Below are 25,311 nucleotides of genomic sequence, written 5' to 3'. Positions count from 1 at the left end.
CTAACTTAAACCGTTCGTTTGTTACGTGGGTTCTTCATCTGTACCCACGGGTTCCATCTTAGATACGGCATCCATTTTGTCTCTTGCCCTCAAGTAGTCAGCGAACGGACGCTGTCCGCTTCGCGACCCTGGGACTCCCAAGATATTTGCGGAAGACACATGTCCTTTGAAAGTGTCTTTATGATGAGGGGGTTGCTACTGTAAGGCAGATGGCGCCGCTCGAGGCTCATCTTGCCGCACGGACTTATTGTCTCAGCCGTGCATCTCATTAGGCACGTCCTTTTGATGCCTGTATCTCGTGCTTCTCGTTACCTCCCCTTTTACACCCTTTCCGATCTCCCCACTGTCTCCGTCTTCCTCTGCACCTGTCTTCGTCCCTATTTCGATCTACTTTATTGTTGATTGGAATTTGCTAATGGTGGGAAGATGGGTTTTTACAGTTGGGAACCGCCAAATGTTTCCGCACTTATGTTCCGGACCTTATGTGTTTCAAAGTGACCAAAGCGACCCCTCTGAGAGCTAAATGTGGGAACCGGGTTGTAAACTATTGTGTCTCATGTTATCTTATGGGTAAAAACTGTATAAAAGGAGCGATCCACAAAACCAATTTGAAGCAGTCTCCCCGAACTACACTCGATGTACTTCCTGTGACTTCTGTGTTCCCTGCAGTAAATAAACCTTGACTCTTTGACGCCGAAGGAAGTGTCCCGTGTCTCTGTAACTTGTACGCCGGAGCAGGTTACCCACGAAGGTTTCAGGTGTTGTGCCCTGGCACCGCTGGGTCCAAAAGAGCCCAGTCCTTCACTCTGGTAAATATTAGCATTATATCACAAATGCATATTGACATATACCATTATTTAAAGAAATGTAATCCTGTTTTTCAATTTCCCATGCTGTCCATCTGCTCAGCTGTTGGGCTATAATTCATGAAATACAGCACAGAGAGTCACTTAAAAGAAGCCCGGTTTTCTGTATTTATCCAATTTTAAATATAAATGCAGACAGGAAACATTGCTTTCTGTTTGTATTTATCTGTAAAAATCAGTAAAAACAGAAAACTGGGAGCCTTAATCATGAACCTGGTTATTCACCTACTCTATAGAATAAGACCTAGGTTACTCACCCACTCTATACATCATGACCCAGATTACTCACCCACCTTATACATCATGCCCCAGGTTCCTCACCACTCCATACATCATGACCTACTAAAAATGCTAACACAATTGTCAAAATTAAAATACATTCCAAAACTGTCCGTGGTAATTTGTAAGATAAGGCGCAAAATTCAAGTGCATATAAACGTACCCTTTATTAAAAGCTCTCCCGTAAAACTACCCCGTCCCACTGGGGTATATATATCTTTAAAATGATCTTAAACCCTGACCCCGGTTAGCATTTCGTGAAGGCAAGCCCTAGACTTCACCACAGATTTCAAATTACCAAGGACAAAGAAGATACATTCATCCTTCAGAGGTTGTAGGTGCAGAAGAGCTGGGCAAGCCTGCTTAAAATTCATCCTCTTTAAAATCGGAACAATAAAAAACTTCCAGGGGACCTCATAAAATTTACAAAATAACACAAAGTGCAGCGGATCCTGTGGAGACTCTCTGTCGCAGCCACAGGGTGCTAACAACTGACCTCTGCTGCTCCCCCAAGGTATGGCAAGCAGGAGGTGAAAGAGATCCAGGCAAAACCTGGTCAATAGAAATCGTTTATAAACAGATAAAAGCTCCAGAAGATAAGGCTCAGCTAATGATGTTGTCTTTAACATTAGAAATTTACGGACACTAGGTTTCCGTAGTTCCAGCTCCTCCCTCTCCAATTTCCTTAAACTGCTAAAGGACTACCTTGTTATCCCCACATACTTTTTGGTTATTAGTTCAGGGTTGGTGTACAGTTCGACTCGTCCTAGCTTTTCAAAACAGCTCTTAATGTATCAGAGCCATGGTATATTGAGCTCGTGGTCAAGGGTCATACACATATTTAAAAGAGACTGGCTTAGCATTAATCCCTCATTCAACCAGATATTTAGCCAGACAGTTAGGAGACGGAGTGCCAAGGTGTCACTTAAATAAGACACCCCCAGTTCCTCATGTACCACCATGTTAGACAGGCCACGTGGGATACCCAACAATCGCTTCACAACTGTGTTCTCGGCCACCTGAAGGACATCAGAGGTGGTGGGCCCCCACATTTCGCTCCCATAAGAGGCTGTCACTACACTCTTGACTAGGTAGATCTTCAGCAAAGCTGCAATGGGTCTGTTTCCTAGTTTAGAGGCGAAGTTGAAGATGGCCGCATTCACCCGCACCAGATCCCCCTTTTTTCTTTGTTTGAGAGGCCCCCATTTTATTTGGTCATCCAGAATTGCCCCCCAAATATGAAAAAACATCTGTGCGAGGTACCTTAGCCAGACCTACCCAGAATTGGAAGCATTTTTTTGGGGGTGTATCCTCCCTTGCATGACATAGGATTTTGAGTTATTTATAGATAAGTGCTGTTCCGACATAAAGTCGTTGAAGGCATCAAGCAGGGTTTGAACCCCCCTGGCCGTCCTAGATATAGGAACAGCATAATCCGCATAGAGTAGAACAGGGAGACCTTGTCGCCCTACACGCGGATAATCTACCCCTGTTGATAGGAGGGCTTTATCTAGGTCATTGATATAAAGGTTGAACAGAAAGGGGGCCAAGATACATCAAAATTCTGTGACACAAGTAGGTCCTGCTAGAATGTAACGTTGGCCTTAGTTGCCCAGTGAAGATCTTTTAAAAAATGGACAATGTTGCTGTCTACCCCAATATCTTTCATGGACTGCCACAGTTTAGCCCTGTTCACGAGATCAAACGTGGAAGATAGGTCCATGGAAACTGTAAGAAGATGGCCTGCTATATGCTGTCCACTAATTAAAGTGGGCACCTTGTACCAGTCCACACGACCCTTATAATGTATGAGGTCAAAGATAACCTTTAGAAAGCTATCCTAGTGGTAGGTGTGGAGAGCAGCCTTCAGGCTTAGTCTTGAAGTAATGTAAAGCAGCTTGTTTTACCGGAATATCACCTCCTGAATGACTAAATAAAAGGAGAACAACAAAGTAGTTGTATAAAAATATATATTTATTAATATAACACTGTCTACTCTTCTCTAGCTGAGATTAGAACATAAAGCACACAATACTGAATCAATATGACATATGTAAGTGGCAAATTATACAGCGGGTTCCAGGTGGAGACCGAACCATATACTAAAAAATGGTATAACAATCACAACTTGACTAGACACAGTGCCTAGAGCACGTAGAATTGCTGGGACCCTAAGGAACCACCCAGAGGAGTGACACAGGGAGCCCACGGAGGACGGGTGTAGTGAGGAAACATGACTGCGTGCTCCATACAACTCTATGGGAAAGTCGCGGTTGCAAAGTTACAGTTTAAGGACACTTCTACAAGTACTTCGAGCAAACCCTTTGGAACATAGGAGGTTCTAAGGCCAACCCACCAGTGAGTACCGAGGTAACCGTGTTACCTATCCCAGAGGAGCCGGGTGCACAGAGGTCAAGTGGTGTCAGAAACCATTGTCTCGGGGACCAGGAGACATCGAGGATGACCAGGATCCGGAGGTGAGCTGTCCCATGAAGGATGTTGAGTGCTGAGGAGTCGATGTCCGACTGGAGCTCCAACGAGCCTCAGCAAATACCAACCATGCGGTCAGAGGAAACAGGTTACAGTGTGGGCCTGCAAGGTCCAGGGGTCTCTCCAAGCAATGGGGAGTCAGGGCACATCTGGAGCAACCAAGAAAGCCCAAGAACAAACAAGTTGACCCTCGCCAGGATCCACAGGCCAAGGGACCAGGGATTGTGAGGAGACTTCAAGCTAGTTTGCAAAGTACCAGCCCACAGGACACTCGGCCAGGACAGAAGGTATGGGTGTTGGAGCCTGTGGCTCCTGCAGTTCTCCAAGACAAGTGGTGTGGGCCCCATACCATTCTTGAGCAAAAGGGAGACGTTACCTACCTGTTGGACCTTGGAACTCCCAGTAGCCCCCATAGGGTGCTCCATGCAAACAGGCTCAAGCCATATGTGGACAGGGCAGACATGGGCTTGCTCATGGCTACTGACGAGGGACAGGAGGAAGAAAGTGATCCACTCCCTGACCTCTTCTCACAGACACTGATGATGGTTCAGTTGATTGTGTAGCCTTAGCAGGCAGCCTTACTGAGCAGCAACAGAGTGATTGCAGGAAGGTCCTCAATCAGTGCATACACATGTTTTCACTGAATCCAAATCAGACTACGTGGTGTACACATGAGGTGGACACAGGTGACCATCTGCCTGTTAAAATTGAGATTTACAGGCAACCTGATCATGTCAGGGACTGTATCGGGACTGAAGTCCAGAAAATGTTGGAACTGGAAATGATTGAGCCTTCAAATAGACCTTGGAGAACTGCAGGAGCCACAGGCTCCAACACCCATACCTTCTGTCCTGGCTGATACACAGTCAAAACAGCCTTTGGGTCATGCCAGGATTTCTGTAATTCCTGTCTAGCCTCAAGGTTTTTAAATGCCTTCTTCATGTACTCAGCTATCCTGAAGCAGGGACCAAGTACATAATCTACTATGTCCTGTTTAGGTGGTTTGAGAGGTAACGCCCATCCCTCCTTAACCAAACATAAGGGACCACAAACTGGATGTCCAAACAGAAGTTCAAAAGGGCTGCAGCCAGCCCCCTTCTGAGGAACCTCTCTGTAGGCAAAGAGAAGGCAGGGCAAAAGGATATCCCATCAACATCTAAGCTTGACAGGGAGACCTTTTATCATCCCCTTGAGGGTTTTGTTGAATCTCTCAACTAACCCATTGCATTGTGGATGATAAGGTGTAGTGAATTTGTAGTTCACTCCACACTCCTTCCACATAGCAGAAAGATAACCAGACATAAAGTTTGCATGTCTGTCTGTCACTCCCTGCTTAGCGAAACCCACTTTGGAAAAGATTCCCAGTAGTGTTCTAGTCACAGCAGGAGCTGTGGTAGTCCTAAGGGGTATTGCCTCTGGATACCTAGTGGCATGGTCCACCACCACTATTATGAATCTGTGCCCAGATGCAGTTGGAGGATCCATGGGACCAACAATATCAATCCCAACCATCTCAAAGGGACCCCCCACCACAGGTAATGGAATCAGGGGGGGCTTTGTAGTACCTGCCACCTGCCTTACCACTGGCTTGGGAAGTGATACAGGAGCAGCAAAACTCCTTTGTGTCTTCTGATATGTGCGGCCAGTGAAAAGTGAGGGACAAGCCTGTCCCAGGTCTTGCTTTGGCCTAAGTGTCCTGCTAAGGGGATGTTATGTGCCAGTGTTAATAGCAAGCCTCTAAACTTCAGAGGTATAACCAACCTCCTGGTAGCACCAGGCTTGGCGTCTCTACTCTCTGAATATTAAAGTCCATCATCCCAGTAGACCCTATGGGACCTACTGGCACTCCCAGCAGCCTCAGCAGCAGCTTGCTGTCTGAGTGGTTCAAGAGAGGGGCAACTAAGCTGCCCCTGGCTCATATCTGCCCAGGAAGTGACCCGGTCCCCAAGAATTCAACCTGGTCAGGTTCAAGTTCCTCTGAGATAGTTCCTTCACAGGGACTGGGATCATCCCCCTCAGGAGACTGATGCTCACTCTGAGGCAGGGGGAAGACACTACCTTACCTCTTCTGCTCCTTCTCTTGGAATGCACTCGGTCCTTCTTTTCAGGATCTATGACCTGCTCAGTGGAAGACATTTTCGCCTGTGACCTAGTCATGGCAAACACATTTGCAGGGATGCCCAACATTTCTGCATGTGTCCTGAGTTCCACCTCAGCCCAGGATGAATTCTCTAAATCATTGCCCAAAAGGCATTCTACAGGGAGGTCTGAGCTAATCACAACCTTCTTAGAGCCAGTTACCCTTCCCCAGACATTGCTTGCATTGGTCACTTGGTACATCTCACCAAGTATGATCTGTTCAGAGTCCACAAGATCCTTTGTCACCATTGTGACACTTGCACCTCTGTCCCTGTATGCCATGGCCTCCTTACCATTAATTAAAGGTTGTTGCCTGGGACTGACAAATAAGGAGGCAATATCCATGCCTCCATCACAGACCAAAACCGTCTGAGTTGGAATTCTGACTCGGCCAGAATCCTTCCCAGATCCCAGGGTTAACCCTACTATACCCTTGTTCTGTACACCACCACTTGAAACTGAGCTGGGGGAACAGTTGCCTTAGGAGCAGTGGTGGCTGGAGTAGATTCATTGGCCCTTGGACAATTGGCATCCTTTGTCCAGTGGGTCTTTTCTCTACGGATATGACACCAAGGTTTCTTTTTGTCTTTTCTCTTGTTAGATTGTGACTCCCCTCCAGATGAAGGTTTTTGGGGCCCTTGTGAAAACCTTTGGTCTTTACCCTTTTCCCCACCCTTATCTGAAGTTTTAGCGTCTTGGTTCTTTTGGTTACCACCTTGATTCAGAGTTTTCTGCTCCACCCTGGTTCTGACCCATTTGTCTGCCTTCTTTCCCAATTCTTGGGGAGAGGCCAGATCAGAATCAACTGATGCAAAAACTGTTTTGGGCAATTATTAAGGATCTGCTCCCTCATAATCAAATCGTGCAATCCTTTAAAATCATTCACTTCACTGCCAAGTAACCAGCCTTCCAGAGCCTTAGTAGCACAATCTACAAAGTCAAACCAGTCGTAAGTCTGTGTCTTCTGGTTGTCTCTGAACTTAATCCTATACTGTTTAGTGGTTAAGCCAAACCCAGCAATGAGAGCACTGTCTCTACCTTTGTCAGCAAAGGAGAGCCACAAGATAGCTGCCCGCTGCTCCTGAGGGACCTTCTGTTCCTTACAGGCCCTCTCCCGTGCAATTATACATTTGTGGATGTCTTCCAAACTCTGATAGAGAGGGACTATCTTGTTCAGGTTCCAATGATCATGAGTATACTCCTTAACCCTAGGGACACTGTTGCTGCCACAGTGGGACTCTAGTCCCAATCTCTTTGTTGCTCTCTGGGGCTCTAGGGATTCCCTGTCTTGGGCCAACTGCTCCCTCTTAAGCCTAAGCTTGATTGTTACAAGCTCCAGAGGTTGGCAATATCTATAATAAGAGGATTCCCTCTTATTTAATATGGAAGTCCCTACAGAAGTTCCTGAGTGTTGATATTCTACAGAGGGAGACCTGAATCTCCCAGGTAAACACTGTATTCTTCCTGGTGGAGTAAAGAGAGGGGCACTGGATCCTTCTCCCCCACCTAAAGGAAGATCTAGGTTCCCCAGGTTAGAATCATTTTGATTCTCCTGGTCAGGGTTTGAGTCCAGGTCAAAGAAGGCTTTACTTCCTGGCCTTTCCTCATTCCCTGCTCCACCCACTCTATCTACCTCATCAGACCCCAGACTTCCTAAGGTCATCTAAGAACAAAATCTCAATGAGACGTTTTTGTGTTTGCTGTTCTCCCTGTTCTCAACTTCCTAGTTGCACACATGGCTTTCAATTCTTGAAATGAGAAACCATTGTATCTAGTTGGCAGAAAGCCACTGGCTTCTCCTCTAGAAAACAAACTAGTGTTATGTGGTGTAGGCACCTACCTAAATTAGTGGAGACTAAACTCTCTTGAGTTGGAGACAGGGTGTGTTAGACCCTTGGCTTACAAAACTCCAAGTTCAGTAGAACTTACATATACAAATCTTGATGTATTATATGTACCTAATACTTAGTGGTTTTCAGTTAATCACTCAATGAGATGTATCTGGTAAAACAATAGCAAGCTTCAATTCCAACCGCTGCACACCAATGTGAGAAGGTGGCCTGCTATATGCTGTCCACTAATTAAAGTAGGAACCTTGTACCAGTCCACACAATACTTATGATGTATGAGGTCAAAGATAACCTTTAGAAAGCTATCCTAGTGGTAGATGAGAACAGCAGCCTTCAGGCTTAATGTTGAAGAAATATAAAGCTGAATATCACCTCCTGCATGACTAAATGAAAGGAGAACCAAACAGTAGTTGTATAAAAATATGTATTTATTAATATAACATTGTCTACTAATCTCTACCTGAGATTAGAACATAAAGCAAACAATACTGAAACAATAGAACATTTGTAAGTAGCAAACTATACAGCGGGCTCCATGGGGACACCGAACCATATACTAAAAAAATGGTATAACAATTAAGACTTGACTAGACACAGTGCCTAGAGCGCGCAGAACCACTGGGACCCCATGGAACCACTCAGATGACTGACACAGGGAGCCCACGGAGGACGGGTGCAGTGAGGAAACACGACTGATGCTCCGTACAACTCTATGGGAAAGTCGGGGTTGCAAAGTTACAGTTTAAGGACACTTCTACAAGGACTTCGAGCAAACCATTTGGAACATAGGAGGTTCTAACTAAGGCCAACCCACAAGTGAGTACCGAGGTACCCGTGTTACCTATCCCAAAGGAGCCGGGTGCCCAGGGGTCAAGTGGTGTCGGAAACCTTCGTCGTTTTCAATTGAGAGTTGCAAAGAAGTACTGCTGCCGGGAAGGCGAAGAGTGTCCGGTGCAATCCAAGCCTGGGTTCTAGGTGAGAAGAACTTGAAAGCAGAGGGGACAAAGTCTGGGTCACTTCAGGTGACCAGGGGCTCGATAGTCAAATGCCTGCCAATGTCAGATGCTTCAGGTGCGAAGAAGGGTTGCTTGACTCTGAAGCCACGGGGATCAGGAGACATCAAGGATGACCAGGATCCGGAGGTGAGCTGTCCCATGAAGGATGTCGAGTGCTGAGGAATCGATGTCCGTCCTGGAGCACCAACGAGCCTCAGCAAATACAACCCATGCAATCAGAGGAAACAGGTTACTGTGTGGACCAGCAAGGTCCAGGGGACTCTCCAAGCAATGGGGAGTCAGGGCACATCTGGAGCCATCCGGAAAGCCCGAAAACAAACAAGGTGACCCTCACCAGGACCCAGAGTCTAACGTACCAGGGATCACGAGTAGACCTCAAGCTAGTTTGCAAAGTACCAGCCCATAGGTCACTCGGTGAGTGGAGGCCAGATATCTTCAGTGCAGTTTCTGCTCGGGGTTGGGACTACATGGAGTCCAATGCACAGGCTCAGGAATTGCCAACAAACATATGCACTTGTAAATGTATGTGGTGCACAGGGGTTCATGTTGCAGGGTGTCCCCAATGGATACTGGTCTCAGATTCGCTGAGAGGTCAGATCTACCTCAGAAACCCAACTCCTGTGTTGCTGAAATCTTCAGAGTCCTCAAGAGCTCGGGAGAATCAAACAGGTCAGATGCGTTAAGGTGCCACTTCTGCAGGGGAGTAACTCCTTTACTCCAAGGGAGATTCTTCAGTCGTCCGGCATCGTGCAGACCATTGAAGTACTTGGTTTCTTCTTAGCAGAATCTTGTCCATGTCAAATCTAAAGTCCTGTAGCCTGGTAGCCCACTTTACACCCATGGGATGGGATTGGAAAGATTCTAGGGACCCTCCTTGGAGAGGGGCAGGACAGAGGAGTGGCTATACCCATGTCCTGTGTCCAGTTCCGCACCAGAGCAGGAGCCAATGGCTCTCAGAACTGGTTTGAGGTGGACTTTGCACAGGGACACCAAATGTGCCACAAGTGCAGACTTTCTGGCGAATCTCAGAGTGCATCCACTGAGCCCCAATACACTAAACCCTGTCTGGGAGGAGGTCACACCTCCCTGTGACAGGATGCCTATTGTCATGCCTTCCTCTGCTCAAGCTTGGCTGAGCAGCAGGAGAGCAGAATCATGTCTGTGGCTGGCAGCGTCCATTTTGTGCTGCCCGGTTTGAGAAAGCTTGTGCCGGGTAGATGGGTGACCCACACATGTCCCCTTGGAAGGGTGGAAACATACCTCCCACACCATTTACTGCTGTGGAGGTATGATTTCAAGGTGTTTGATACCAAACATGACATGTTTCTAAACAGTCATTTCAAAGTTAGCATTTACTGCGAGGTTATAATGCACTTAGACCTATATGTCTGGCTGCATTACAGACAACAGCGGAGCATGGTTTCTGAAGGCTGCAGAGGGGCTCTGCTCATGCAGGGGCAACCTCTCCCTGCCTTCAAGATTGATAAGGCCTACCATAGGAGTGACTGATAGGTTTTTAAGTGTAGTGATTTAGATAAATATAGTGAACCTATATCTAAGTAAGTGGTGCAAGCATTACATTGATTAGTGGGGTCACTTCAGTTATACAATGTACGTTCTTAATTTTAATGATGTACTTTATCCGTCGAGAATGACCTGTGGAACAAAAGCAGCTAATTATAATATTTTTAATGTTTATAGATAACCCCTGACGAAGGGCCAAAATAGGCCCGAAAAGCATTGGGTATGGAATGTAACGTGATGAGGAATATTTATGTAAAGCGCCATGCTGCGGAGTAAAGCCAGTTTCGGCATCTCTTCAGCATTAAGGAATGTGTATACATAACGGTCTGGATAAAATGATGATTTCTAAGCAAATTATGAAAAAACTCAAATAAACATTTTCTTGGCAAGACTGGAACAAAATTTTGCATTGTCATGCATGAATGACGGCTGTCTGTCCGACGCGGGGTGTTACGTACACCTCACCTTTTTTCAGTGCCACGTTAATTACAGCAACAATGGCCGGTGCACAAAAAGTTGGTTCAGATTTTCCGGAGGGATGCCGTCAGGTCCCGGAGCTTTATTACTTATTAGCCCAGGTATATCCCCTCAACCTCCCCCAACTCAAAGGTTAGTTCGGTGGTATCTATCTCTCGACCTGGCTGACATATAAACTTTGGTGGGCTCTCAGACATGGTTTTAAAATGGAGCACCCATTCATCCTCTGTAATATGTGCACCCATTGCGCTACCTTCGTCATGCTGTTAATAATGCACCAGAATCTAGAGCTGTTCCTCAGAGTACTTGCCTCGGTCAACTCCCTCCATGCTTCCATGCTTCCTCCTTCAGAACAGACTTGCTTCTGACCAATTTCAGTTTATAGTCTTTACGGCATGCTCTAACCAGGGTCCGGTTTCTTTCTTGAAACTTTCTTGCCACCAGTGAGCAGGAGTCAAACCATCTAGAGGTCGGGATGACTGTTCTGCGGGCTGGAAGACTTGAATTGTCGCCTACTCTAGCAAAGATACTATTGAAAGCACTGATAACCTCCCCCGCTGATGTGCGCGACAAGGTACAAAGAGCTTTTTCACTGGCACAGGAATCTTTTACCGATTTTTAAAAAGCAGCTGGAGAAATATGTGTCCACTTTAGCCATCTTCTACCATCTGTTGGTCTCATTGACCCATTTTGCTCAACTCCTCTTTTAAATATCAATGAAGGTCCACAAAGTTTAACACATAGAGGAATATGGTCACTATAGGCACTTTCCTGTATAGTAAACCCCTGAAATAAGGAATGCAAAAAAGATTAGATTAATATCAAATCTATGAACGTGCCACCACCTCTCCCGTTAAAGGAAGGGACGGGTACCTTGCTACAAGGATCAATTAATGGCATGAAGGACACTAGGTCAAATTTGTGAAGGAGATTATTCAAAACATCCGCCTGAGCAATGTGTTCAAAGTGGATCCACCTCACACATGGGCAACTTGGTCAGCCAATCTTGTAGCCCTTGGGTCTCCACATGGGTGTATATTAAAGTCCTCTGTGATCATGAGATTTTGGAGTTCAGCTGTACAATTTTGCCTTATAAAAGACCCGAACAGAGTAATATTACAGCTACCAATAAGGCATGATACAGAATTATAAAAATGAATAAGAACCATTTTGTTAGACCCACTTCTTAAGACCAGAGACTGTATACACGGGCTTGTCGAGGACAAAACCTGTATCTGACATTCTACCGCCAAGAAGATATAAATAACAAGCCCACCATTTGGTCTACCAGCCATAGAAGGGGAGGCCGGGACAAAAAAAGACTTGTAACCACTGTTTCCATTAAGGTACGCGTGCACCTCTCTTAATGTGAGCGCGCACTGCTGTATGTGCAGCGCTCACTCACACAAGACATCCCGGGAGATAGTCACTCCACTGCTTTAAAAAAGCGCCTGAATTGCGGTGATGTGCCGGAGGAGAGTCGGGACTCGGGAGTGCAGGTAAGGCGGCCTTGGGGTCTTGCGGCTGTTGGCACTTGCGGGACAGATTGTGTGCTTTTGTTTAAGAATTCATGTTAATCACAGCCCCTTCACGAGCTGTGATTAACATGAATACTTAAGCAAAAGCCTACAACCTTCCCCGCACTGCGCTTTACAAACCAAAGAGTAGAGCAAGTTAAAAATACAGTGTGTACTTTCTGGAAGTACACGCTGTGTTTCTAAATTTGCTCTACTCTATGGATTGTAAAGTGCGGGGAAGGTTGTGGGCTTTTTTTTAGGTATTCATGTTAATCACAGCTCGTGAAGAGGCTGTGATTAACATGAATACTTGAACAAAGCCCACAATTTCATAGCTGCCAAGGTTTCAGATTGCTTATGTGTGACATTTTCATAATGTCAGTGTTATTAATAGTGACATTGATTGACTATGAGTGACACTTTCTCTTGAGCAAAAATCAAGCAATGAAGACGAGGGAAACACATACATATTAGAAATGACACCCATGTGAGCTGCAAAAAAACGATGTGCTGCACCATTTTATTAGAAGCCTTAAAAAACATCCATTTATTGCTATCTTTAGTAGTACACCAAAATCAAGCCACATCCAATACCCTTATCCCTCTCCTTCACATTAAAAGCACGCATTAATTTTGAGCCAGCCCAATAAACAAATTTGCATGTAACGGCCCTGCCCTGCCTTTAATCTTATCAACTTTTGTTGGCCGTTTTGCCCTGCATTGCGTGAAATGCGCGCGATACACCTTTCGTTCAAGGTATAAATAAAAATATGTTTCTTCCATAGATCGTTTTCATGGAGCCTTGAATTTATTTATCTGAAACGCAGTTTCAGCGTGTATTTGATTTGTAGCCAGCATACAGTATCAAATGCAAAACTACAATTGTGAATGCGATGTCATGTTCCCTAGAAAAGAAAGCATGGACTGAAGGGTATCATGAAATATTGAGCAAAAAGTGTCAAAGTGTCATACATAAGGCACTGATTGAAGTGTCACCCATACGTTTGCTGAAACTTATAAAATATGACACGTAAGCCAGTTGATGAACTTGGCAGCTATGTCATGCTCCCACTGTGCATGCAACACATAGCAAGACGTTCGGAATAAAGTTATTTTCACTCAGTAACTGAATAAAAGGTCACCTTTTCAGAGAGTAGGCCTCCTGCCCCCGGCCTCAGCCTGGGAGCAGGGGTGACTCTGCCCTCGCATTTCAGCTTCCGGTCAGTAGGAAAGGGACGAGGAAGGATGTGTCCTCAGGTACAGTGAGAGGATGGGCGCGCAGGGTGTCGCTCGGTTACAGGTCTCTGCGGCGGTGCACCAACTGCAAGTTGAGCAGGACCAAAGTGGGTGTCTGGCAGGCAGACGCTCGGCTTCTGCTAGGAATCACTGGACTACTCCCGAGTGATTGAGGAAGCCTCCTCTAAGTCTACAGCACGGTACTTCACAGCAAGTTCCTGTGTTTTACCTTGTTTTGACTCTCAAAGGAGAGACTGAGGCAGGAGCTGCACAGCCGCACACTCACTTGAGAGAGTGGCACTTGTCTGTGCAAACCCCAGGAATAGGCCAGCCAGCTGTGACGATGGGCTTTCTCCGACCCTGGCTGGGCAGTACACGGGCTGCGTAAGGGCCAGGACTCTCCACTCACTACGGCGTAATGGCTGTGCGCTGCCTGATTGCAGTGCAGGCTCAGTTCACGCACCACTGCAATCCGGCGGGTCAGAAAATAGTAGTAGTACACCACCCTGCTCGATTGTGAGCAGCGGCAGGAGCTGCCTGCGCAGTTTAAAACGTATGCAATGCACTGCCTCACTCTTGTTCAGCCTGCCTGTTCTTGCTCTCTTATTGGGCAAAATCAAAACTGACTCTCCTGACGTCAGTGCTGAAGCTGCACTCGTGTGGGGCGAATAGGTTACATTTTAGCCTACGCCAGAACGCGCTCAGCTAAGCAAGCCCCCAAGCCTGTCCCGAGAAGAACAGACCACGCGCTACCATTACCTTGCTCACCCTACTCACATAGTGGACAGTAAAGAGTACTCCAAACAGCCGAGAAGGCACTGTAAATGTGTGACTTTGCATTTCAGTGCGGTGATGCAGATCACCACACTGAAATGCGTTAGTGTCACACTTGATGCGTGATACTTGGCAGGGCTGCAATCTTCCCCGCATCGCGCTTTACAAGCATCAGGCTTTTCTTGCGCTTTGTAGCCCAGAGCAGGCAGAACACCGGCACCAACGCATCAAACCTTTTTATTCAACTTCTTTTCCTTGGCCACTGACTTGTTAGCTTGTCATTGCGAAATAGGAAAGTGGGCAATATTGCTCCAGCTTTCTTAACACTGGTGTATTGAAACATCAATCCTGGGGGAGATGCTTTTGCAAACAAATGTCAACCTTCAAACGGAGGTGTATGCAGTACTTCACAGTCCACATAGGAGACATAATCAAAATGGCACAAGGTGTTAGGACAGTGAACCGGAGAGCCCTGTTTTTTTTTCTTTTTATTTAGAGAGGAAAGGACAGACTGGGGGAGAGGTGAGGGAGAGGCAAGAGAGGGTATTGCAATAAAGACTATGGTGTATTTGATTTCTTAGCAACACTCCACATCAACCTTATTTGGGCTACCTCATGTTGGGTGGGGGCCCATTTGTCCTCCACTTTCCTATCTATGTCTCCTCTTGAAACTTTGTCACCATAGGACTTTGCATTATATAGCTGCTATGATCACTTGTGTAGCATTTTGTTTTTCAAAAGGTGTGGGGGGTACTTTTGAATGGGATGTCAGTGACGAGGTAATCTTTTTGTTGCTTGGTTGGGAGCGTTGCCTACAGGGAGGCGCTTCTAGGTTTTTTTCCATATAAAATCCCAGCCTGTGTACAATCTTGTGTGCAGGTGAGGTGCTAAAGTATTTCAGCTTTCATTTTCTTTGTTCACCTGAAAAGGTCTGCCGTGTAACCTGTCTTCCCTCCCCTTTGGGGGTGGGGAGCAATAACCAGGTCAGGTGACCGGAATACTGTTTTCTTGCTAGTGGGTAAAGGCATCTCCAGCTAGCATGAGCAAATGCATACAGATTGTGGGGTAGGTCAACATGCCCCCTTCCCTTTTTAATGTAGACATGAAAGATTGGTTAGAATGTGTCCCAGAATTTTCAGATGCTTGTTTTTGAAGATGGTTTTAAGGCCTCTCAGTAATTGGTGATCTGGTTGTATTGATGCTCTTTGTAATGGTGCTCTTTAGTTAGTTAGTAAAGATCATAGCTGCCGAGCGTGAATTCTACAAAAGTATGTATTTGTATGAATTTAGCACTGGTAGAGTACCACTACACTTAGATAGGGCTGCAAATTCAGATTGGTAGGAGCGTCACAAAAGGCCATTCAGTGTGACTGGCACACAAAAAGGGAAAGATATTTGAAGGCTTTTCAATTCGCTAATACGAAGGTATGAAGCTCCTTAGGATGGTAACATGTACAGCTCTGAGGAAATAATCAGTGCACATTCAAAACAAGAGAATGTCCTCAAAAAGTACTTTAAAGTTAGCTGTGATCCATACTGAATGCTCCTGTAGTATCCTTACTTAAAGACCTGAATGTTATGTAGCATAAATGGCCACATTCCCATGTGCAAATCTAGGGGCGTCTGAAGTAGAAGCAGAAGTGTGTGACAGGTAGACCCATGGTGGCAGGTGCTCGATACCATAAGACATGCTCCTTATTGCGGTCTCTATGAAACGATGTGACTTAGGACAATGACGTTCCTGGTGATGTTCATCTTGCTTAACAAAAAGAACATCCTGTTGTTTTCACATTTTTGTGTGATTGTAGTGAGACCGGATGTCCCAGATTTGCTAGGCTGTCGTGTTTTTCACCATATTTTTCTGTACATTTAGCTCATGTCCTAGCTTTCAGAGCAATTCCACTGAACACAAGGGGAGAAAAGGTTCAGTGTTGAGTTCCAATGCATGATTAGTTAGCAGCACTTAGCAGAAAGCCATTTAAGTGGATGTATCCATGTTAGGGTGACCAAATGTTAAAAACCAAAAACTGGGACATTTAGCAAACATAGAAGAAGAACTACACTTTTACATCATCTGTAGGGCACCAAATGACAGGACACATCAAAACAGACAATGAGGCACTACGGAACTAACTTAAAGGGAACTTTTGAACCAAGCCAAGGGTATTATTTAAATCGTGCTCTAAGAACAGCTGCAAACTCGTCCTGCCTTTGAGCACATAAAAAACTGCTTCTCCATGTCTTCAGTCGATCTTCTCCAGAAAAACCAGATTTGAGATACATTTCTCAAAATCTGCTGGGACAGCTGGTGAAAAATCTAGGACTCCTGGTCACCATTAATCTATTGGTATTTATATAGCACAAGCCTAGACAAAAAGGCAGAAGAGCGCTGTACTGCAGCAAAAACAAGTACACAGTCAACAAGCCATAGGTGAGGTAGCTGGGTTCTAGGAGCAGAAGTATACTATGACTTGATAGAGATGTAGTGTTCTTAAGGAGGCAGGCCTTCAACTATTTCCTACATTTGAGTAGTGTTGGGGAAGTCCTGATGGATATGGGGATGTTGTTCTAGATCCTGGGTGCATAGATGTAAGAGTGATCAGGCATGGTGAGTTTTTCTCCTAGATAAGCGGTCATGATGCTGTTGTAGATGGTGCAGCTGATTTTGAAAGTGGTGTGGATCGGCAAAGGGGGCCAACAGAGTTCCATAAGGATGGGGGTGATATGATCATATTTCTTTAAGCACTGGATGGGACAGGATGTGGTGTGTAGAATGCCCTTAAGAGGAGTCTACGTGGAGTCTGGGGGAGCAGAAGTAGTGAAATATGTCAAATTCAAGCATGGATTTTATGAATGGACTTTAAGAGAATCATATTTTATTTGTGTTTTACTAAAAAAGGCTTTTTGAATAGAAAGGATTAATCAATAAAATAAAGAGCTTTATGTAATGTTACTAGCTCCCAGCTGAAACTCATTGTATGTTGTAAAGAGTATGCCAGAAGGGTTTTTGGATTAGTAGGTCTCGTTCCTGGCCCACATAGCCATGGTTGCAGCGCACAGAGGCCTCCACTGTCGCACACAGAGGAAAAAAATTAGAGGGAACATTGCTTGTAACCCTCCAAAAATAGATTACAATCCACCAACCATGTTTCCTGCAGACAGATCACACAGAATTGTTTCACAAATGCCATCCATGTGAGGTCAGAAAACTCATTTGTCAAACCTGCAACATTCCAGGATATAACATCATTATCATATACACGTAGGCCCCCATTACTTTGCACTGAGGAATCCTGCTAGGTTAACGAGTTCTCTAGGTCCGTCAGTGGAGAACTACTAATTCAATCACAAGCGTCCATCGTAGACAGTGGAGTAAACCGATTAAAGAACTCCAGGGGTGGGGGACCAAAATTCTGCTGGCATACAGCTGGCATATAGCTGTCTGTTTTGAATAAACTGTTGATGGAGGCAAATTCAAATGACCATTCCTAACAAATGAAATTCTCTGCATCGGACCATCAAATGGGTCCATATTTGTAGTGTTTATATGGATATACCCTGGTAGTTCTGGTTTGTGAAAAAATCCAAGTGATAAAACCACAATGGTCGACTTTGAACCGAAAGGAGCAGAATGTGAATCTGTGAACAAAACCCTTTCTGCTATGTGAGGCATGTTAAAATTTACAATAACACAATCCCCCGTACATGATTTACAGGAACCACCTATCCAGCTGTCTCTTCGCACCATGTTGATATTTTTCTCTGCCCTTATTCCCAGGGTTGTCTTGTGTGATATCTCTAAACAAAGAGAGAGGGACCCAACAACCAAAGGGGAAGGGTACCAGCAAATACCAAAGTCTCGAAAAAAGCCCCCATTCGGGTAAATGTCACACACAAAGCATCAAGTTGCCACAAACACCCTTTACACACCAGTCAGACGAAAATGAACAAAGAGGAAATGTAATAAAAACAAATAAAAACATAGATAAGAAAGTACAAATGTATTCAGAAAATCATTAAAACCATTAGGAGCACAGTATACAATGTATTCTACCAGATTATTGTACTCTTTCCCTGACATATGCAATAATTAAAAAAAACAATGGCAGTGTTGATCAGACAAAAAAAATATAATTTTTCATTACATTTAATACTCAAAAGAAAAACAACACCATTTAAAAAACTGTACACAATTGGGAATACAATAAGGAAAAAGTGATACCTATTTTTGGAGAAACACTGCATTGTCTGACTAATGTAGTGTTCTCCAAAGGGACTTTTTTCTAGACTTTGTGTTGTGTGATAACCAGTATAAAATGTTATTCTTTAACTGGAAAAAATCCTCCTTCATACCCTGTGGGAGAGTTGGCACATTCCCCAGTACCACCACATATGGGGTAGATTCCGCTGGCAGAAGAATTACTGGTAGACGCTGCAAGTGGGCTTCCCATCCCCCCTGGGACCGTCCACCTGTTGGATAGTTCTCTTCTGGGGCCTGTGCCTGCAGAGGCAATCTGTCCCTGTTGTTGTGGCTTTCACTTTGTGTTGGCACTATCTGGCATGCAGTTACTTGCCCCCCAAGTGGCTGTGGCTGTCCCCTACTATTTTTAGGCAAGCTATCCAGAAGAAGGGGCTCCAATAATACGTGTTCCTTATTGGACAGCTATCCCTCCCGTTAATGCAGGTGAAACACAGCATTTAAGGTCCATGAAACTTTTTTCGATCAGTGTCAGACGATGGATTGTCTGGCCCAATTTAGAGTCCAACAGGTTTATCATCGTCACCTCGAAGGATTCCAGTGCGCCCATCAAGTCTGATTTGGACAGTGTTTGGGGGGATGTTGGGGTTTTGGGGAGCAGGTTAGGTTTTGATCTTTTAGCTTTCCCCCCCATGGTTAGGGATTTCCTTTTGGTTCCTGTCCCTGTCCCTGAACCACCCAACTCAGCCAAGAATAATCTCTTTTGCCTGGTTACTTTTGGTGTTTCTGGGTGCTTGCTGGAGGTAATCACTGCATGCCCTTGGTCTGAGGATGCTTCATTACCCCTCCTATTTCTAATTATGATAGCAGGGGAGAGGGGTGGTGGTTGGGCTGTTGATTGACTGGATATACCGATGCAATCTTGCATGACCTCCCACAACCTGATGTTATTTGGAAAGTTCAATACTTTGTCTTCAAAGTTAGTCAAAGACACATGTGTGTCAGCATGCATGGGATGTGGAGCAGTGACAGGAGACCTAGAAAAGCGTACCCTAACCAGCTCAATCTCATTATCCAGCCCTGCTGCCGCTCGCTGTAGAAACGAATCCATGGTAGTCATGATAGGTACAGTTGGCCGAATTAGGTATGCCATAGTACCACATTATAATTTCCAAAGCACAAAAACACTCTACCAACAGGCTCCTATATAGTCCACGTAAATAATACCAGTGCAGATATAAAACAATAAACAGCCGAACACCGTCCTACCTTCTCCTCAACTGCTTTGGGTACCGCAGAAGGACAAGCCTGGAACAGGACACAACTATATAACCAAGCAGCTAAGCTCCGCAAGTGATTTGAGGGAATATCCAGAGGCGGGCCAAGAGAATAGGCCCAGCCCAGCCTCAACTGGTCTCGGACAGGCGCAGACGGGCCCGGCCTTGCCCCGGGCATGGCTGGGGCACGCCTGCACTGCGTGAGCCCGTACCTGGCTTTAAGGCACCTCCAGGCACTTAACGATGATGCAAAGCGGCTTAAGCTGCGAAGATTCCTGGAGCTTGTAGTGCCCCGGCAGAGTCACAGGCAACAAAGAAGGCAACAGAGAAGGGCTGAAAGCGGGTCCCGTGCTGCGGGAGCCTGAGTCTGGCTTTAAGGCACCTCCAGGAGCTTAACGATGATGCAAAGCGGCTCCAGCCGTGAAGATCCCTGGAGCTTTGTAGTGCCCCAGCAGAGTCACAGGCAACAAAGAAGGCAGAAGAGAAGGGCTGAAAGGGGGTTCCAAAATATATCTGCATGACATTATAAAAAAAACAATGTCAGCAGGAGTGAGCCCACTCCACCTTTAATGTTAAGCTGCTTATGGAAATTAATGTTCACAAGTGGTATTTTGAGATAAGATAAATGCATAGCTCTATCCATTCCACAGTAATTCATTCTGGGCATATGTGTGTGCTTAGCTTAGGGCGGATTGGGTTAGCTGTATTAATAATGGAGTATCCTTGATTGGGGCTGATACGTGACTCTTGCTTCTCCGGCTTCTTCCTGTGGCCGGGCTTGGCTCCGCCGCCCCCCTCCTTCATTTTTCTTTGCCGCGACTGGACGGGCTTGGCTCCGTTGGTCCCGCTGCTCACAGGCTGCTGGGGACTACAGAAACCAGGATCCCTTGGGGCAAGGAGGCGCATGACTAACACGCCCCAGGAGGCGCTTAAAGGCACGCTTGGGGCCGAGGCCCCTGTTGACGGTGAATCCTTGTTTGGGGCTGATACGTGGCTCTTGCTTCTCACGCTTCTTCCTGTGGCCGGGCTTGGCTCCGCCGCCCCCTCCTTCACTTTTCTTTGCTGCGACCGGCCAGGCTTGGCTCCGCCGGTCCCGCTGCTCACAGGCTGCTGGGGACTACAGAAACCAGGATCCCTTGGGGCAAGGAGGCGCAGTACTAACACGCGCCAGGAGGCGCTTAAAGGCACGCTTGGTCCCTCGCCCCGCGAGTTCGCGCGCGCGCGCCGGGTTAAGCCCGGGACAAGGGCAGGACCGTCTGTGGCCGTCCGGGGCCAGACGAGGCCGGGCTGGGCCACCCTCCCAAGAACCTGTACAACGTAGTGTCTCTATACACAGGTGAACTGATCGCTCTGATAACTATAAAGGACTTACCTGATTTATGTTTAATTAGTTTGCACCCCGCTAATGCTTCAATTAGGGATCTGATCCTAAAAACATGTCTACACAGTTGGATAAAGGAGGAAAGTTAGGATTTAAATCCACCAGTGGAAGTATTATGGGAACACTAGACATTTATATCACTTGGGTTACAGCCGCCCTGGACCAGGAGATAGTGGATGTCGAAAAAAGGCTCTCATCTGAAATATTCTCTAAACGGTCCTCATTGGGCTCAATTCAGCTTTGTACAACCCCTGAGAACCGTTTAAGTCAACGCCTAAGTGATTTAGGACTGCCAGAGATTAGCATAGGGTCAGACTCACTTAGCAACATCTCCCTGGGGAATAGCACACAGAATACACAGATAGGTAGCACCATTCAGGAGGAAAATGTGATCCGCAAGATACCCCCCTAGATTAAACCCGCTTGTCTCATAGCTGATCCGAAATCTGCAAGTAATATATCTACAGGAAAAAGAAAGCGAGGAGGGGGAGGACAGAAAGGTAAATGAGCAAAGATCCCCAAACTAGTGAACAAAGGGGCCAAACTTCTGGGTGTACAGAACCATAAACAGGCTGACACTCTTGTACAGAACAACAAGAGTATACCCCGCCTGTCAAACAATGGCCAACCACAGCCGATGAAAAGACTCACAACGTCTGCACAAGGAGACGGTGCGCTGATAGGGCAGGTAGAACAGATAATTAAGTCCCTAATACTCCCTCGTATTGAGAGACTGAAAATAATTAACGATACTTAAGGTAAACTTCAACAGGCCACTATAGATAACACTAAACTGTTACACTTTCTAACAGACAATAAGAAAGCGGGAGGACATATCACACACACAAGTGAACGGCTAGATATTAATGAACCCTCTGCATCCATTTTACGTGAACCTGCACTCCAAACAGCTAAAAGGACCCTGACCAATAGCGATAACAGATTAACGGATACAAAGGACAGACCCCTGGGCATGGAGGGAAGCCAGTGCCGTGTGGGGGCTCATCAGACACATCAGGAGGATGGCATACAATCAGCCTTATTGGCGACTGGACCTATTCACCCCAATAAGCTAGCCCAGGGTATAGGTAATCGATCCATTCGAGATCTACCCCCACAAAGTACCCCGCTAGTGATAATCTTGGGTAATGTCCCCCCTCTCCACAAAGGAGAAAGAGAGGACTTTTCCCAACTTAAAAACAAGGTCACACACTGGCTTTCCCGAAACACCGCAGGTGGCCATATGGTAGTACATAACATAATTATGGCTCACCGAGTTGCATGGCTGGGACACTCTAGGAAGACTTGAGAAGGTGACTGTATAGTCATAAATTTCAATAGCCCGACACCAGTAGCTAGGATACTCCGGGATGTAGAGGGAAGCACCTCGACGGGGGGACAGGGTATTGAAATATTGCCCCTCGGGTTCTTCTACAGACCAGGATACCAGGGCACTTACAGCAACCAAAACCACATGAACAGGATGTCCGTTAATAACCCACATCATCCCAGGGGACAAGGAGGGTGGAACATAATACCTATCAATTCCAACGGAGGCCAGATGAGAGGTGGCCCAGGAGACATCCCAGGTGTCGAAGTCACAAATAGATTTAATGCTCTTTCAGGCCTTAACGACTGCAACTGACTGGGTGGTAATCCCTCTAGCTACCCCTTACAGGACGGCCTTAATATCTTGCCTGTATATCCTTTACCTCGGGTCAGCTCGGTGAACGGCTATAATAACTCTGTTGCAGTTATCCCTAACAACATTGATCCCCCAGTAGACGAAGGACCCTGTGAGGTTAACTACTCTGGAATAACCAAACTTGATCTTACTATAAAACGCGCTCAGGTGATCATAGAGGATAACCCAGCATTTAATGTTGTCTCATGGAATGTTGCGGGGCTATCAGGAAAGATTTTAGACCCCCTGTGGGTGCAGTTTGTAAGTAAACACTCTATTATTTGTCTCCAAGAGACATGGGTTACCAACTGTAATAATATCTCATTGGAAGGCTATAAATCATTCTGCGTTCCAGCCATAAGCTCAAATAACGGCCGCGCCTCGAGAGGATTAGCCATCTTTACCTCCCTGGCTTTAAGATGCAGAATAAGGGTCTTTACCTCAGTTAATAGAAACATTCAGGATATTATCCTGGGGAAAAATGATAGTAGCCTGTGTGTGATAAATTTTTATAACGCAAGTAATCAGGGCGAGGGATGTAGGATCACAGAATTGCATAACTTTATCACCCAGTGCCGCGGTCCAACAAGAAGAAACCTGTTACTTGCAGGAGATTTCAACGTACACCTTTGCGGAGACCCTATGGTAACCACTCTTGCGACCATGGGTTGCCCCATGATAACTGGCCTACACTTCGAACATTCTAAACAAGGAAATGTGTTGAACTGTATGCTGGATGAGCAGGATCTCTCATTTACTATGAGTATTGCACCACCTCTATCTATACAGAAGGAACCCACCTACAAGGGCAGAAGTGTCAGTACTTTCATAGATTTTAATTTAGGCTCTAGATCCACTTCGATACTCCTGTCGGCATTCTGTATATCACTGAGTGCACACAGTGATCACAATCTTGTCCGTGTGCTGTTAGGAGGGAATTTAATGAAATTAAAAGATAAAGATGCAGGCGGAAATACGCTGCTAGCTATAAATGGAGGGCGACGTATTAAATGGAACATGATCACTCCGCCTGATTTTCTCGACAGACTCAAAAAAGATTGTGCTGCTGCGTTCTTAACCTGCACCAGCACTAATCCAGTAGGTGAAGGGGTTTTAAACGCTTTTGAAACCATTGCCCTTCATGTAGGAAAGATGTTACAGGTACCGGGGAGAAAAAACCCATCTGACGTCCCTAAATGGTTCTGTCACAATGCTCTAAAGCAGCCAGAGACCTGAAGATGGCCCTAAAAATATTTCCTAGGGACAGACCCCTGATTCGCACTCAGCGATTAATTTACAAAAGTGTGCTGGTGAAAAGGAAAAGGGAGTTGACAAATGAGCTCTGGAAGGAGCTCTTAGATCCAGTGACCTTTGGAAGTTCCTCAAGATTTTGGTCTACTATTAACCGTTCACCCCTCTTAACATCAGGGGATAAAGAATTGGGGTCAAACATTACGGAGGAAGATTGGGTGTCCCATTTTGCCACTATTTTTAAGGATAGTGTCACATGCCCAGTCCAACCAATAGAGGAGCAGGGGTTGGCTCCTATGGTGTTTACAGTTGGGGAATTGAGGGAGGGCATCAATAACCTCTCAAATAAGAAGGCCCCTGGCCCAGATGGCATCCCCCCAGATCTATTTAAATCCTGCAGCCCATTCTGGGCCCCAATTCTGACAGCAGTGGGAAACGCTGCAGCGGCTAAGGGATGTCCATCTTCCTGGGGATTATCCACAATTGTACCTGTATTCAAGAAGGGAGACCGCAATAGTACATTAAATTATAGACCAATCTCCCTAATTGATTCCATTGTAAAGGTTTTGGGGGCGCCATACTTAAGAGGCTGACAACCTGGGCAGAGGAGAAAGCGATAATCTCTGATATACAGTATGGGTTCCGCGCAGGGCACTCAACTATGGCGCAATGCCTAAACCTTTACTTGATCTTGGGCAAATACACCCTCTCACACCCTGGTACAATCTACATGGCCTTCATGGATCTTTTCTCGGCTTTTGACTGTGTCAACCGGGGAAAGTTGTGGCAATCCATGGAGGCCATGGGGGTAGAACAACAGTTGGTACATTTTTTAAAAGATCTACACAGTGACACAAAGGCAAACGTAAGATACTCCATGGATTTGAAGGTTTTAAGAAATTTTAGGACTGGTAGGGGGGTCTGGCAGGAGTGTATCCTGGCCCCTTTTCTTTTTAATCTTTACATAAATGACCTTGAGGACATATTGGTTGACACAGGGGCAGATTACCCCTATGTGGGTCGTCGGGGACTGCCCGTCCTGCTATACGCGGACGATGCCGTCCTCATAGCCCGCACACCGAAAGGGCTACAATCTTTACTCGACACCTTTCATGGATTTATGGATAGTCGAGACCTATCCATAAATAACACAAAATCTTACGTTATACAGGTGGGGAAAGGAGTAAAAAAACAGTACCCCTTTATGGTAAAAGGCACCAGGGTGCCTTTGTGTACCTCTTTTTCTTATCTTGGTGTCCACTTGGATCATCAGTTGAACTGGGCCTCTCTCCTAAATAAAAAAAGGGGGGAGGTTATAAGGGCAAACGCAGAGCTTTTTGACTTCGCTGCGA

Source organism: Lissotriton vulgaris, chromosome 9 (genome assembly GCF_964263255.1).
Source record: "Lissotriton vulgaris chromosome 9, aLisVul1.2, whole genome shotgun sequence".
NCBI classification, from domain to species: Eukaryota; Metazoa; Chordata; class Amphibia; order Caudata; family Salamandridae; genus Lissotriton; species Lissotriton vulgaris.
This window is presented reverse-complemented; position numbering follows the sequence as displayed.